Source organism: Anolis carolinensis, chromosome 3, assembly GCF_035594765.1.
Source record: "Anolis carolinensis isolate JA03-04 chromosome 3, rAnoCar3.1.pri, whole genome shotgun sequence".
Classification (NCBI taxonomy): Eukaryota; Metazoa; Chordata; class Lepidosauria; order Squamata; family Dactyloidae; genus Anolis; species Anolis carolinensis.
The window spans coordinates 143,512-158,927 of NC_085843.1; the positions used below are offsets into that span (position 1 = coordinate 143,512).

Here is a 15,416-nt window from a genome sequence, read left to right on the forward strand (position 1 = left end):
CCCGATTAGACTACTGCAACGCACTCTACGTAGGGCTGCCTTTGAAGACTGTTTGGAAGCTTCAACTAGTCCAACGGGAGGGAGGGAGGGAGGCAGCCAGGTTGATAACCGGAGTGACGTACAGGGAGCGTACCACCCTCCTTTTACGTCAGGTCCACTGCCTGCCGATTGGCTACCGGGCACAATTCAACGTGCTGGCATTAGCCTATAAAGCTCTAAACGGTTCCGGCCCAGCTGACTTGTCCGAATGTGTCTCCCGCTATGACCCACCACGTAATTGAAGATCCTCAGGGGAGGCCCTGCTCTTGGTCCCGCCAGTCTCAGAGGTGCGGCTCATGGGGTGTGATGACTCATGGGCCATGTAGTCCTGTTCCTAGTACTGTTGTGACAGATGAAGAGGAAAACTTGGGTTTCCCACCGTTTCTGCCAGATTTGGAGCCCTTGCAACTGCAGGATGTTTTTCCACAAGAAGTCAGCCAAACAAGCCTTGAGGAGAAATCTCCCCCATTTTCTCGCCGCCTTTATTATAATCAAGATAGACACGCTCGGGAGGCGACTCGCCGAAGCACCCGGATAGCTGCCAGACAATTAGATGATTAAGTCTATTTCCCTTGGGAAAGTTTAAGGAGTCTTGCATCTGGACAGTATAGGTTTCGGTTCTTGTTCCCCAGAGAAAGTGTGCTTTGGCGGGAAAACAAGATCCTATATAGATGTTTGGCCACAAAGGATTCCTTGCGGAGTCAATTCGTCAGCTCGTGGAGTGAGATCGTGTGTAGACTTCGTACCCCAGTTCCCAGCTCCTGAACCAAGTTTCCAGCCTTGCCTTGTTCCACGGATTTCTATGGACTCAGTTCTTGTTCCACGTTTGTCTTGTTTCAAGTTGGACCTTGCCAAGTCTCAAGTCTAGCCTTGCCTTGCGTTTAAAACCACGGACCCTGCCTCTCGGATCCCAGCCTTGTTTTTCCCTCCTTCAGATTTTACCTTGAGCCTCAAAGACTAAGGACAGTTCCCCACACTATTGCTTGCTAAATAGTGTGTGTTTCGGTGAAGTGGATTATAACTTTGGACTTTAATATCATATATTGGACATTGCTTCCCTGGACTATATTTGACCTTTCCTGAAGGGTCTATTTCTGGACTATATTCTACACTTGTTTTTATTGACTTTATATAATTCTTTAATAAAGATATTAGATAGATTCTGGCCTCTGTGTATGGTTATTGGTGCTCTGCAGCCTGGGTCCTGACATGGGGACGGGAGACGGGGCCTTTTCCGTGGTGCCCCCCCCCCCCCCGCCCATGGAAGGCCCTCCCCAATGAGGCCAGGCCCCCTCCCTCCCCCCTCCCTCCCCTCCTTCCTAAAAAGAGCTAAGACTTGGCTGTGGGACCAGGCTTTCGGACAATAGAGGCAGCACCGTCTGTAACATCGGCTTCGGGATATGATTGACAGACCCGGTTCATACTTGAAATGCACCTAAATGTATATTTGAATTTGAATGTTAATAGGATGGTTATATATGTGTGTCATACTGTATGCCCCCTGAGTCCCCGTGGGTTGAGAGGGGCGGGATAAAAACACTGTAACAAATAATAAATAAATGGGGGGACGCTTCGGAGAAGGCCGAGTGGACTTCAGATACTTTGTTGACAGGTAGGAAAAGCTTCGACAACAGAATAACAATGCAGCGTTCCCTCCTACTTCGCAGTTCGCTTTTTGCGGCCTTGCTGTTTTGTGGATTTTCACTTAATGTCAATGTACACCATTGATCGCGGCATTTTCGCTCTTTTGCGGGTTTGTGTGTTGTGCGCACGCGGCTGTCCCTCTTCGCTGTTATGAGAAAGGGGTTTTTTGGGGGGAGAAATGAAGGGAGGGTTGGAAATAAAGAAAGGTTATTCAGCTTCCATTCCCTGTATCCTGTAACTGCTAAAATAAAGCATAAATCTATAAATAAATATAGTGCCCCTACTTTGCGGATTTTCATTTGGAACGTCACCCCCGCGATAAATCAAGGAACACTTATGGAAAGCGCCTTAAATGCATATTTAAATGTATAATTGTGTATATTTTTAATGTATACTCTCAATTTTATTGTAATTTTTAATCTTGATGATTTTTAAATTTGATGAAAACTGTTTGATGTGTATGTTTATATTGTAAGCCGCTCTGAGTTCCCTGATGGGTGAGAAGGCCGGGGTACAAGTGATGTAATAAATAAATAAACACTGTAATAGGAATAATAATAATAATAATAATAATAATAATAATAATAATAATAATAATGGAAATAATAATAATAATAATAATAATAATAATAGGGATCATAATAGGAAGTCTTGTGACGTCTGACTTGGCCGGGGTGGGCCACGCCTTCCTTACCTCCAGGCGGGACAGTTGTTGTTTTATAAGTGTGTTTTGTAAGTGTGTTTTTCCCGTGTCAGACCCCCCCCCCCCCCCCCGACCCTTCCGGGCACGAGAGTCAATCTCTCAGTCTCCGGACTCCTCTCTTCCCTGGAAGGCCGGCCTCCCTCGAACCTGCTGCTTCCCCTTTAAACATGCAAATAAGCTCCGTCCCCAGGGCGACAGCCAGCCGGACGCGCCTCCAGAGCTACGGACGGGCTTCCCGGGCGGCCAATCAGGAGCGCGGCTGCCCTGCGCAGGGCCCGCCTCCTCTCTTCTCTTCCCCTGGTGGTGACGTCACTCAGCCCCGCCCTCCCTCTTTCCCTCATCCGCCGCCATTTTAGGAGGCAGAGGCGGGAGCTGCGGCGTCGTCGTCTGAGGAGAAAGAAGGAAAGAAAAGCCTCGCTCGGAGCCCAGAGGCCGAGGAAGGAAGAAGGTGAGGCCTGGAGGGAGGGGGAATGGCGGCGCGGCCTGCCCTCAAGGCCCGGGCCAAGGAGCCCTCGGGGAGTCCCTCTCCCGGGAAGAAGGCGCCCCTCACGGTTCCCATCCGGGCGGCCTGGCCCTCTCCCCGCGGCACGCTCTCCTGGCCTTCCGCCCACAGGCCCCGGTGGCAGGGAGGCCCCTTCCTTCCTTCCTTCCTTCCTTCCTGGGGAGGCCTCGGGCGGGGTTCGTGTCTCTACATCCCCGCGGAGGGTTGTCCAAGGGAGGGAGAAGGCTGCCATTGGCCCCCGTGACAGGCACTGAACAGCCTCGCCGCCTCAGGGCCTGGCTGCTCCCTGCCGGGGGGGGTGGGGGAGGGGATCAGCCTGTTATCGGAGAAGAGAGACAGGCCGGGCCCCTCTGACCACCACCAGGCCGCCCAACCAAGGATCCCCCAGGCAAGAAGCAGACAGGCCTTGGAGCTGCAATGCTGTTCAAGGTGATTGATTGATTGCCACGCCAGAGTTCTGTCTCCCTCCCTCCCTGCCTCCCTCCCTGGGCATCATTCCGCAGGGACCTCGTTTCCAACAGGCCCCACCACCTCTGAGGATGCCTGCCACAGATGCAGGCGAAACGCCAGTGGGGAGTGCTGCTGGGACATGGCCAGGCAGCCCGGAAAACTCACAGCCACCCCAGGATCCCTCCGCCTCCCTCTCGCCCTCTTCGCCGTGTCTTCCATCATCCGGGACATTTTTTATGAATGTTTTTTTAATGAATATTTTAGTGAATATTTTATGATTATTTTCGTAAATAGTTCTGCAAATATTTTGTCTGTTTTTCTTATTTATTTATTTATTTATTTATTTATTTATTTATTATCCCGCTTTTTTCCTCTCCCACGGGTGGGGTTCCAAGCGACGCACAATTGTTAAAAGCAGCAAAAATTATGTAACATTAAAGATATTCAACAAAAACATTCAGATAACCAAATAAACACATGACACACTGAATAAACCATATATAACAAATTAATGGATAAAGACATTATAACTGTTGGAGGCCAGTGTGAATGTTGTAATTAATCACCTTAATTAGCATTAAATGGCCTTCCCAGCTTCACCTCCTGGCCTGGGGGAATCCTTTGTTCAGAGTCGTGAGCTGCCCCTGATTGATTCCTGTCTGGAATTCTTCTGTTTTCAGAGTGTTGTTCCTTATTTACTGTTCTGATTTTGGAGTTTTTTAATACTGGTAGCCAGATTTTGTTCATTTTCATGGTTTCCTCCTTTCTGTTTAAATTGTCCACATGCTTGTTCTCACATCCAGAGTTAGAGGGAGGGTTGTGTATGCGCGGCGAAACAATCACGGAGTCTGTGTGTGCCCCTCTCCCTCCTCCTCAGTCCTTCCAATGTGAATGACTGAAAGAAAACTCTGCAGCCCTGGTGTGGATTCATTTTTCTTGAAGGCTAGTCTCTTCCAACCCTGATTATTACAGTATTATTGTTGTTGTTGGTCAGGGGTGCTTGGATTATGTTTTGGTGCACAAAGGCAAAAGGGGGTTGGAGTAGATGGCCCCAGTGGTCTCTTCCAACCATGTGTATTATGGTATTTTTATTATTATTATTATTATTATTATTGGGTGGCTGTCTGTCAGGGGTGCTTGGATTATGTTTTGGTGCACAAAGGCAAAAGGGGGTTGGAGTAGATGGCCCCAGTGGTCTCTTCCAACCATGTGTATTATGGTATTTTTATTATTATTATTATTGGGTGTCTGTCTGTCAGGGGTGCTTGGATTATGTTTTGGTGCACAAAGGCAAAAGGGGGTTGGAGTAGATGGCCCCAGGGGTCTCTTCCAACCATGTGTATTATGGTATTTTTATTATTATTATTATTGGGTGTCTGTCTGTCAGGGGTGCTTGGATTATGTTTTGGTGCACAAAGGCAAAAGGGGGTTGGAGTAGATGGCCCCAGGGGTCTCTTCCAACCATGTGTATTATGGTATTTTTATTATTATTATTATTGGGTGTCTGTCTGTCAGGGGTGCTTGGATTATGTTTTGGTGCACAAAGGCAAAAGGGGGTTGGAGTAGATGGCCCCAGGGGTCTCTTCCAACCATGTGTATTATGGTATTTTATTATTATTATTATTAATATTAATATTATTGGGTGGCTGTCTGTCAGGGGTGCTTGGATCATGTTTTGCTGCACAAAAGCTGAAGAAGGTTGGAGTAGATGGCCCCAGGGGTCTCTTCCAACCATGTGTATTATGGTATTATTATTATTATTATTATTGGGTGGCTGTCTGTCAGGGGTGCTTGGATTATGTTTTGGTGCACAAAGGCAAAAGGGGGGTGGAGTAGATGGCCCCAGGGGTCTCTTCCAACCATGTGTATTATGGTATTATTATTATTATTATTATTGGGTGGCTGTCTGTCAGGGGTGCTTGGATTATGTTTTGGTGCACAAAGGCAAAAGGGGGGTGGAGTAGATGGCCCCAGGGGTCTCTTCCAACCATGTGTATTATGGTATTTTTATTATTATTATTATTGGGTGGCTGTCTGTCAGGGGTGCTTGGATTATGTTTTGGTGCACAAAGGCAAAAGGGGGTTGGAGTAGATGGCCCCAGGGGTCTCTTCCAACCATGTGTATTATGGTATTATTATTATTATTATTATTGGGTGGCTGTCTGTCAGGGGTGCTTGGATTATGTTTTGGTGCACAAAGGCAAAAGGGGGGTGGAGTAGATGGCCCCAGGGGTCTCTTCCAACCATGTGTATTATGGTATTTTTATTATTTTTATTATTATTATTGACACAACAACGTTGTATATCATAGCAAACAAGATAGATATGCTGGATTTCGTTTCACATATTCACAAGTCGAACACTTCCCAAGTGTCTAGGACTGTGTGATGTATTTTCGGATGATGCGTGCAGATCCCAGTAGGGTGGCCTTTTGTAGTTGGCAGGTTGTAATTTTGTCAATGTCTATTGTTTCCAAATGCCGGCTGAGATCTTTTGGCACGGCACCCAGTGTGCCCATCACCACCGGGACCACCTGCACTGGTTTCTGCCAGAGTCTTTGAAGTTCAATCTTGAGGTCCTGATAGCGGCTGAGTTTTTCCTGTTGTTTTTCATCAATGCGACTGTCACCTGGGATGGCAACATCAATGATCCAAACCTTGTTCTTTTCTACAACTGTGATGTCTGGTGTGTTGTGTTCCAGAACTTTGTCAGTCTGGATTTGGAAGTCCCACAGTATCTTTGCGTGCTCATTTTCCAATATTTTTGCAGGTTTGTGATCCCACCAGTTCTTTACTGCAGGGAGGTGGTACTTGAGGCATAAGTTCCAATGAATCATTTGGGCCACAGAGTTGTGTCTCTGTTTGTAGTCTGTCTGTGCAATTTTCTTACAGCAGCTGAGGATATGATCAATGGTTTCGTCGGTTTCCTTGCACAGTCTGCATTTTGGGTCATCAGCTGATTTTTCGATCTTGGCCTTGATTGCATTTGTCCTGATGGCTTGCTCCTGGGCTGCAAGGATCAGGCCTTCTGCCTCCTTCTTCAGGGTCCCATTCGTGAGTCAGAGCCAGGTCTTCTCCTTGTCAGCTTTTCCTTCAATTTTGTCAAGGAACTCTCCATGCAGTGTTTTGTTGTGCCAGATGTCAGCTCTAGTTTGTAGTGCGGCTTTCTTGTACTGGTTTTTTGTCTGGTGTGCTTTGAGGAGTTTCTGATTTTTGACTTCAATCAAAGCAGGTTCTTCACTTTGCTTCACATCTTCTGCCAGGGCATCTTCTTCTTTGACTGCTTGTTTTACTTGCAAGAGTCCTCTGCCCCCTCATCTTCTAGGCAGATATAGCCGGTCAACATCACTGCGAGGGTGCAGTGAATGATGAATGGTCATGAGTTTTCTTGTTTTTCTGTCCAAATTGTCCAGTTCCACCTGTGTCCAATTTATAATGCCAGCAGTATATCTTATGACAGGTATGGCCCAGGTGTTTATAGCCTTGATGGTGTTGCCTCCATTGAGCTTGCTTTTGAGAATTTTTCTGACCCTTTGTGTGTATTCTTTGCTGACTACAGTTTTCACATGTTCATGCTTGATGTTGTCCAGCTGTAATATGCCCAGATATTTATAGGCCTCTGGCTGGTGACACCTTATTGTTTGGCCATTGGGCATGTTGATGCCCTCACTTTCAATGATTTTTCCCTTCTTCAATGCCACTGTCGAACATTTGTCCAAACCAAACTCCATGTTGATATCAGTGCTAAAAATTCGGACAGTGTTGGTCAGAGACTGGATTTCAGTTTCCGTTTTTCCATATAGCTTCAGGTCATCCATGTACATCAAATGTGAAATTTTGTGAGAATTCTTAGATTTTTGGTAGCCGAGATTTGTTTTTTGTAAGATTGTTGACAGAGGGATCATGGCAATAATGAAAAGCAGAGGGGACAATGAATCTCCCTGGAAAATTCCTCTTCTGATGTTGACAAGTCCATAGCTTTCATTTCCAACAAACAGTTCAGTTTTCCAGTGCTCCATCATGTTTTCAATGAAGATGCCAACGTTTTTACTAATCCTGATGGCGTCCAGGCACTTGATGATCCAGCTGTGTGGGAGTGAGTCAAAGGCCTTTTTGTAGTCAATCCACGTCATGTGAAGATTAGCTTTTCGGCTCTTACAGTTCTCCAGAATCATTTTGTCAATCAATAACTGGTCTTTTGTGCCCCTGCTTTTCCGTTTCTGTTCATCTGGCAAGATGTTTTTTTCTTCAAGATAGTCTTGAATTCTGTCAGCTATGATGCCAGTTTAAACATAGTGGGCAGACACGTTATTGGCCTGTAGTTTCCTGGTGCTGCTCCTTTTGCTGGATCCTTTTGTATCAGGTATGTTCTTCCAGTTGTTAGCCATTCACTGATACTTCCTTTCTGCAGCATCTCATTGAATTGTTGGGCCATTTTTCCATGTAAACTAATCAGATGTTTGAGCCAAAATCCATGAAGTTGATCACTACCAGGCGATGTCCAGTTCTTGACTTTTTGCACTCATTTGCTGATCATTTCAGTTTTTATTTCCATCTGCTCCATTTTGTTCTGTGAGAATTTTCCTTCGAACTCCTTTATCCACCCAGCGTTTTTGTTGTAGTTTTTATTATTTTCCCAAAGTTCTTTCCAGAACTTCGTTGTTGCAGTTTTCTCTGGCTTTATGGTTACTGTGTCTGTTGTTTGGTTCAGGCTCTGGTAGAACCGTCTTTGGTCTGATTGAAACAGTTGATTTTGTCTGTACTGGATGATTCTGGCTTCATACCTTTCAATTTTTCTGGCTGTTGCTGTAATTTGTTCTTTCACGATTTCCAAAGCTTCAATTTTTCTGGTGTTCAGCCAGTACTTTCGGATCATTGATTTTGTCATTCTTCAGTTTCTTCTCTTTCATATTTTTCAGGTTACTTGCATCTGATCTAAGTTTCTTGATTTTCAACTCTAGCCTGACCTTCCACTTTGGTTTTCCAGTCGATTTTCTTTGGGGCTGCCTTGGTTGTAGGAGCCCAAGTTCTTCTGTTACTATCACTGCTGCACTGTAGGCATACTGGTTTGTTTGTTCAATTGATGTTATTTGGACAGTGGAGAGTGCTGCATTCACATCTTTCATGAGAGGCGCCAGGTGTCTCTTGGGCACTGTTTTTAGAGTTGGGAGCCGCTTTCTTATTGCATTTGCTGCAGCCTGAGCCATGATCTTATCCTTGAGCTCTTGTTGGCTTGCTGTCAAGGTTCCTGGTTTATTTATTTCGTGTCAAAAGCATTGGTACAGCAAATACATTTCAAATAATGGAAATAAAATAGAAAAGCAAAGAAGTCACAAGCAACTAAATAGTTTTGGACCAAAAGCGGGCAACAGCAACCGCATTGTCTGTAGCTTTAAACAACTCCTCCTCCGTACATGAGGCAGGGCATTGTGGGCAAGCATACATATGCTTGTCGCAGCTATCAAATTGGGGTTCCAAACATTCAACCCCTTCTGCGGAAGTTGCACCCTCGTCCAAGGAGAAAAACTCCAAAACAAAACTGTCCTTTGGTAAAGAAAGATTTATATAAACAAAACATACAAAACACAGTCCTTTGCTTTTATCAGCAGCAAACACAAAGCTTTCTTATCTTCAAGCTTTAACCTCTGTGGTTTCTGGACTCTCCGTCTTCAAACCTCTCTTCGATTCCACTTCAGTAGCTCTTCAGCAGCAATAACATCTTTGCCACCATCACAGCACACACTACAACACTGCACTTTACAATACTGCTACAACACACCACCTTAACAACACACTAAACACAAGACTTACTCAGACTCTATTAATAGCCCTCAATCTAAAGCAGGTGTCTTAATTGCTGCTGGTCAAACACAGATGGGACATGATTCCTGCAAACACTTATTCATTTTCACTTAAGAAATGACCCAAATAATATAAAACTCTGACACCCCTTTCCTTTCTTAAGTGAAAATCCCAAAACAATATATAACAATCATACAACAAAATACATTACATTTCCATAATTTTACATACAGGCATTCAGATTCAATTATCTGGTTGATTTACATTTATCAAACCCAAACCATTTTTTTTTCATGTATTAACACTTTGTACCATAAACCTGTCTGGAGGTACCCCTATATTTTTCCTTTTTGACCTCCTGGGAATTTCAATAAATTCTACAGTTTTATTTTCTTCATCACTACTAGACTGATGTTCAATGTAGAATTTCAAAAGCCAGTTTTCAGCTTTGGCCCCCAAGTGTTTGATTTGCTCCATCATCAGGTCATCTAGGCCAGGTGCTTTACCAGTCTTACATCGCTTGATGGCTTCTCTGAGTTCTTTCAGGTTTAGAGGAGAAGACAACTGGTGGGTTTCAAGTTCTGGCACCCTGTTGATTTTCATCTTTATTCTGCTGCAGTTGGTTTTCCCATTCTGAATTAGCTGGTGAGCTATCTGGTCTGGTGTCACGTTCGCGTGTCCAGGGTTGACCAGAGGGTCACTATCCAGGCGTCTCAGCAATTGCCAGGCTTTTCGGCTACTCTTGGACATGTCCAGGTTCTCAAGCAGCTCTATCCAACGGTCTTTCTTAGCATTAGCTAAGGCTGTAGATAGTTTTTGGCCTGCTGCTATAGTCCCATCGCTGTATGGGTTCTCTTGAAATAATCTGAGATATTCTTGTAGCTGATTTAGTGATTCTTCATTTAGGCCTGGTAGGTAGCTTGTGCGACAGCCTCTAGGGATTGAGAGCCTTGAGGATCTTTTCACAGCTTCTACGAACAGGTCATAATTTTCTATAGAAGGTTCTATATCAGAAATAGCAGCTTCCAAGGTCTCTGTAAACTTTGTCCAGTTAGCTTTATTGAAGTTATATCTTCTGCGGAATGGGACACTTTTCGGTCTTACAGCTGCATATGCTACGCAGCATATTGGTCTGTTTTGTGTGTTAGGTATTGGGTTTAATACCCTTTTGGTGCATTAGTGGCTTATGCTTTCCTTTACAAAAATCAGATCAGGGTTATAACCACGCTTCCATCGGCTGCTATTAAATGATGGTGGTAATTTACTGTCATGAAGGAGGCTCATTCTACTATTGTCGGCCCATGTTAGAACTGCTTCGTCATTTCTATCATCTTCGTCATAGCCCCAGACACAGCTGTGGCTATTGAAATCTCCCACAACAAAATGGGCTTCATGATTGTGGCAACTGGTTGGGGGTGTAAAATAGAAATCAGCCCCAGGTGGTTTATAGAGTGATGATACGGTGCAACTATCAAGTTCCACAGATAAGATTTCAATGTTGTTCACTTCTGTGAGGGAAGTTGCAGAGATTGCTACACCAGATCGTACAAAAATGGCACTGCCATATTGTCTGTGAGGTCGTTCCACTGCCAGCTGCATTCCAAGAATTTTTGGTCTTCTCATTGTAATGTCTCTGTGTGTTTCCTGTATACATAGGATGTCACATGAGATGTCCTAAGACATTTTGGCTAATAGTTCTTCCTTAGCAAGTGACAAACCTTCTATATTAATAGACATAATCGTTAGCAATATTATTATTATTAAACTTTATTTGTACCCCGCTAGCATCTCCCGAAGGACTCGATGCGGCTTACAAAGGCCAAGGCCTCAACACACAATATAACAATACAAAACAAAAGGCAAATTAAAAACAATTAAAACAGTATAAACAACAAGCAATAAACAATACGCTAAAACACAATAAAACTGGGCCGGGCCAGAGTAATGGGTACAAGATTAAAAGTGCTGATGTGACAGGTGATATATAAGGCTTATAGGGCAAGTGCAGAGTGCGATATACGATCTTAGTTCTAATAAAGTGCTTATGGGACTTGGTATTGGAGATTTCTTATTAATCTGGGAAGGCACATTGGAACAGCCAGGTCTTCAAGTTCTTTCTGAAGACTGCCAATGTAGGGGCCTGTCTGAGATCCTTGGGGAGGGTGTTCCAGAGTCGGGGGGCCACCACAGAGAAGGCCCTGTCTCGTGTCCCTACCAACTGCGCTTGCGACGCAGGCGGGATCACGAGCAGGGCCTCTCCAGATGACCGAAGTGAACACGTGGATTCGTAGACGGAGATGCGGTCACGGAGGTAGGATGGTCCCAAACCGTTCAGGGCTTTGTAGGTAAGCACCTGCACCTTAAATTGGGCTCGGAAAGTAAATGGCAGCCAGTGGAGCTCCTTGAACAGGAGGGTTGACCTCTCTCTGTAAGGGGCCCCAGTTAACATCCTGGCTGCCGCTCGTTGGACCCGCTGGAACTTCCGAGCCGTTTTCAAGGGCAGCCCCACGTAGAGCGCATTACAGTAGTCCAGTCTGGAGGTGACCAAGGCATGGACCACCCCGGCCAGATCAGCCTTCGCGAGGTACGGTCGCAGTTGGCGCACGAGTCTCAATTGTGCGAAGGCCCTCCCAGACACCGCCGACGCCTGAGCCTCGAGCGTAAGCGATGAATCCAAGAGGACTCCCAGACTGCGGACCTGTGGCTTCAGGGGGAGTGTAACCCCGTCCAGCACAGGTTGCCACCCTATACCCCGGTCAGGATTACGATTGACCAGGAGGACCTCTGTCTTGTCGGGATTGATCTTCAGCTTGTTCCTCCTCATCCAGATAGACACAGCGGCCAGGCACTCGTCCAGCACCCGAGAGGCCTCCTTGGAATTAGGTGGGAAGGAGTAGTAGAGTTGTGCGTCATCTGCATAGAGGTGACACCCAACTCCAAAACTCCGGATGACCTCTCCCAGCGGTTTCATGTAGATGTTAAAGAGCATGGGAGACAGAGTAGAGCCTTGCGGGACCCCACAGCTCAAAGGCCACAACAAAACCGTGCCCCCTAGACCCATCCCAGAGAGTCGTCCCAGAAGGATACCATGATCGATGGTATCGAAAGCCGCTGAGATGTCCAAGAGAACCAACAGGGTCACACTCCCCCTGTCCAGCTCTCTACGGAGGTCATCCACCAAGGCGACCAAGGCTGTCTCAGTGCCGTGACCAGGCCTGAAACCAGACTGTGACTGATCTAGGTAGTTGATGTCATCTAGAAAGCCCTGGAGCTGAAAATGTCATCTAGAAAGCAATGGTCTTGATAAAGACCTTTGGTATTCATCCATTCATCCAATGCTTTTGGGGTGGAAAGATCGGCCGCTTACAAGAAACGTTGCCCAGGGGACGCCCGACTGAATTCACTCAATCTTCGGGGAGGCTCTTTCCGTGTCCCCCAAGGTTCCTGGTGGTTCGGCCGATGTTTCAAGTGCTGGTTCTTCAAATTCTTGCAAAAGCTCCACACTTTCTTCTGATTCAGTCTGTTCCACCATTCCAAGTGTTGCTGGAGTCTCTGCTGCTGTCTGTGCTGTGGTCTGATGGTAATTTACTTTGCAAATTTTATTATTATTATTATTATTATTATTATTATTATTATTATTATCATAGAATCATAGAATAGTAGAGTTGGAAGAGACCACATGGGCCATCTAGTCCAACCCCCTGCTAAGAAGCAGGAAATCGCATTCAAAGCACCCCCGACAGATGGCCATCCAGCCTCTGCTTAAAAGCCTCCAAGGAAGGAGCCTCCACCACAGCCCCGGGGAGAGAGTTCCACTGTCGAACAGCCCTCACAGTGAGGAAGTTCTTCCTGATGTTCAGGTGGAATCTCCTTTCCTGTCGTTTGAAGCCATTGTTCCGTGTCCTAGTCTGCAGGGCAGCAGAAAACAAGCTTGCTTCCTCTTCCCTATGACTTCCCTTCACATATTTGTACATGGCTCTCATCATGTCTCCTCTCAGCCTTCTCTTCTGCAGGCTAAACATGCCCAGCTCTTTAAGCCGCTCCTCATAGGGCTTGTTCTCCAGACCCTTAATCATTTTAGTCGCCCTCCTCTGGACGCTTTCCAGCTTGTCAGAATCTCCCTTCATCTGCGGTGCCCAAAATTGGACACAGTATTCCAGGTGTGGTCTGACCAAGGCAGAATAGAGGGGGAGCATAACTTCCCTGGATCTAGACGCTATTCCCCTATTGATGCAGGCCAGAATCCCATTGGCTTTTTTAGCTGCTGCATCACATTGTTGGCTCATGTTTAACTTGTTGTCCACGAGGACTCCAAGGTCTTTTTCACACACACTGCTGTCAAGCCAGGCGTCCCCCATTCTGTATCTTTGATTTCCATTTTTTCTGCCGAAGTGAAGTCTCTTGCATTTGTCCCTGTTGAACTTCATTTTGTTAGTTTTGGCCCATCTCTCTAGGGTAGCTGTCTGTCAGGGGTGCTTGGATCATGTTTTCCTGCACAAAAGCAGAAGGGGGTTGGAGTAGATGGCCCCAGGGGTCTCTTCCAACCATGTGTATTATGGATTTTATTATTATTATTTGAAACACAACAAGATGAGTCAACAGCAGACACTTTGCTGGCTGTTGTACTGGATCACACATCGGACACTTCCCAAGTGTCTAGGAATGTGTGATTATCAACGTATATATATTTGTCTAGGCCGAACTCCATACTGATGACAGTGCTAAAGATTCTGACTGTGTTGGTCAGTGATTGGATTTCTGTTTTTGATTTTCCGTAAAGCTTTAGATCATCCAAGTGGGAAATTTTTGGTGAATTTCTTGCTGTTTGGTAGCCCAGGTTTCTTTTCTGTAGAATTACTGACAGAGGGACCATTGCAATGATGAACAGCAGTGGTGACAGTGAGTCGCCCTGGAAAATTCCTCTCCTGATGTTAACAATTCCATAGCTTTCGTTGCCCACAAACAACTCGGTTTTCCATTGTTTCATTGCTTTTTTGGTGAACTTTCTAATATTTTCAGAAATCCCGATGACATCTAGACATTTTATGATCCAACAATGTGGCAATAAGTCAAATGCTTTTTTGTAATCAATCCAAGTTGTATATAGGTTTGTTTTGCGGCTTTTGCAAGCCTCCAGTATTATTTTGTCAATCAGAAGCTGATCTTTTGTGCCTCTACTTCTTCGTTTAAAATGTTTGGGGACCCCTAGACTAGAACATCTTTTCTTTTTCCATGGTGAATTGGATGTTTGGGTGGATGCTGTTGAGGTGGTCCAGGAACTTGCTGAGTTCTTCTCCATGGCTCCAAATGGTGAAGGTGTCATCAACATATCTGAACCATATAGTTGGCTTTTTTGGTGCTGTTTCCAGGGCTTGTTTTCAAAGTCTTCCCTGTAGAAATTTGCTACTACTGGGCTGAGAGGGCTCCCCATGGCCACTCCATCTTTCTGTTCATAGAATTAATTGTCCCACTGAAAGTAGCTTGTGAGGCAATCGTGAAAGAGAGCGGTGATGTCTTCTGGGAAGTTTTGATTAGTGCGAAGGTGTCCGATATTATGTTACCATGTATTGAAAAAGCAGTTCAATACAGGGTAACATAGTGTAGCAATTACTGCATTTACAAATTTAGCAACAAAACATTGACTACAAAAGCATTGACTACTAAAAGGCAGACTGCGTTGGATAATACAGAACGTTGGAAAAGCGAGACTCTACTGTATTATTCTCTGAAACACAACTCAACATTCTTCCAAAGCGTTGAGCCATGCCCGGAAAACACACAACAACCCCACTGGGCCATGGCAATTGAGGTGGAGTCAGTTTGCATTCATTCCACAGTGAAGACGTGCCCCAGGTCCACCTTTTTTCCTTCTGCTGGACAAAGGACAAGGGGAAAAAAAGAGAAGTGGGCAAAGGAGAAAGATTGACAGGAAAATACATTGTGGGTGGAACTGTGCTTGTCTTTGCATCCCATCCTGGGGCTCAGCCGAGGGAGTGAATGGCCCAGAGGGACTTGGTTCAGCAGAGACTCATTTTGTGAACATCCCATCAAGCCTCAGTGGTGGTTTGAATTAGACGGTGGAGAGGCAGGTCTTGGTTGGCAGCAGGATTGCTTTGATGGCAGGAGGCGCCTGCGTTGGGATGCTCAGGACGCAGACGTGAAAGGCAGCCCCGTAATCGTTGTGTCCCTCAGGATACAGCACATCCTGGTAATTCCGGGAAACCCGTTATCCAGTGAATGACACCTTTTAATACTGGAAAGAGCCATTCCTTTATGC

General features: G+C 45.5%; 1 protein-coding gene across 2 annotated transcripts in view; it reads left to right on the top strand.

Moving 5' to 3' along the window:
* The window catches only part of LOC107983781 (zinc finger protein 135-like), a 175,498-nt gene that overhangs the window by 43,817 nt on the left and 116,265 nt on the right, over positions 1-15,416 (top strand). The window contains exon 1 of one of the 2 annotated variants that reach the window (XM_062977023.1): positions 2,727-2,834. The exons of the other annotated variant lie outside the window; for it this stretch is intronic. The gene's annotated coding sequence lies outside the window, so the exon portion shown is untranslated. Of the gene's footprint in view, positions 1-2,726; positions 2,835-15,416 lie in introns of those variants that run through there. 2 annotated transcript variants of the gene reach the window in all.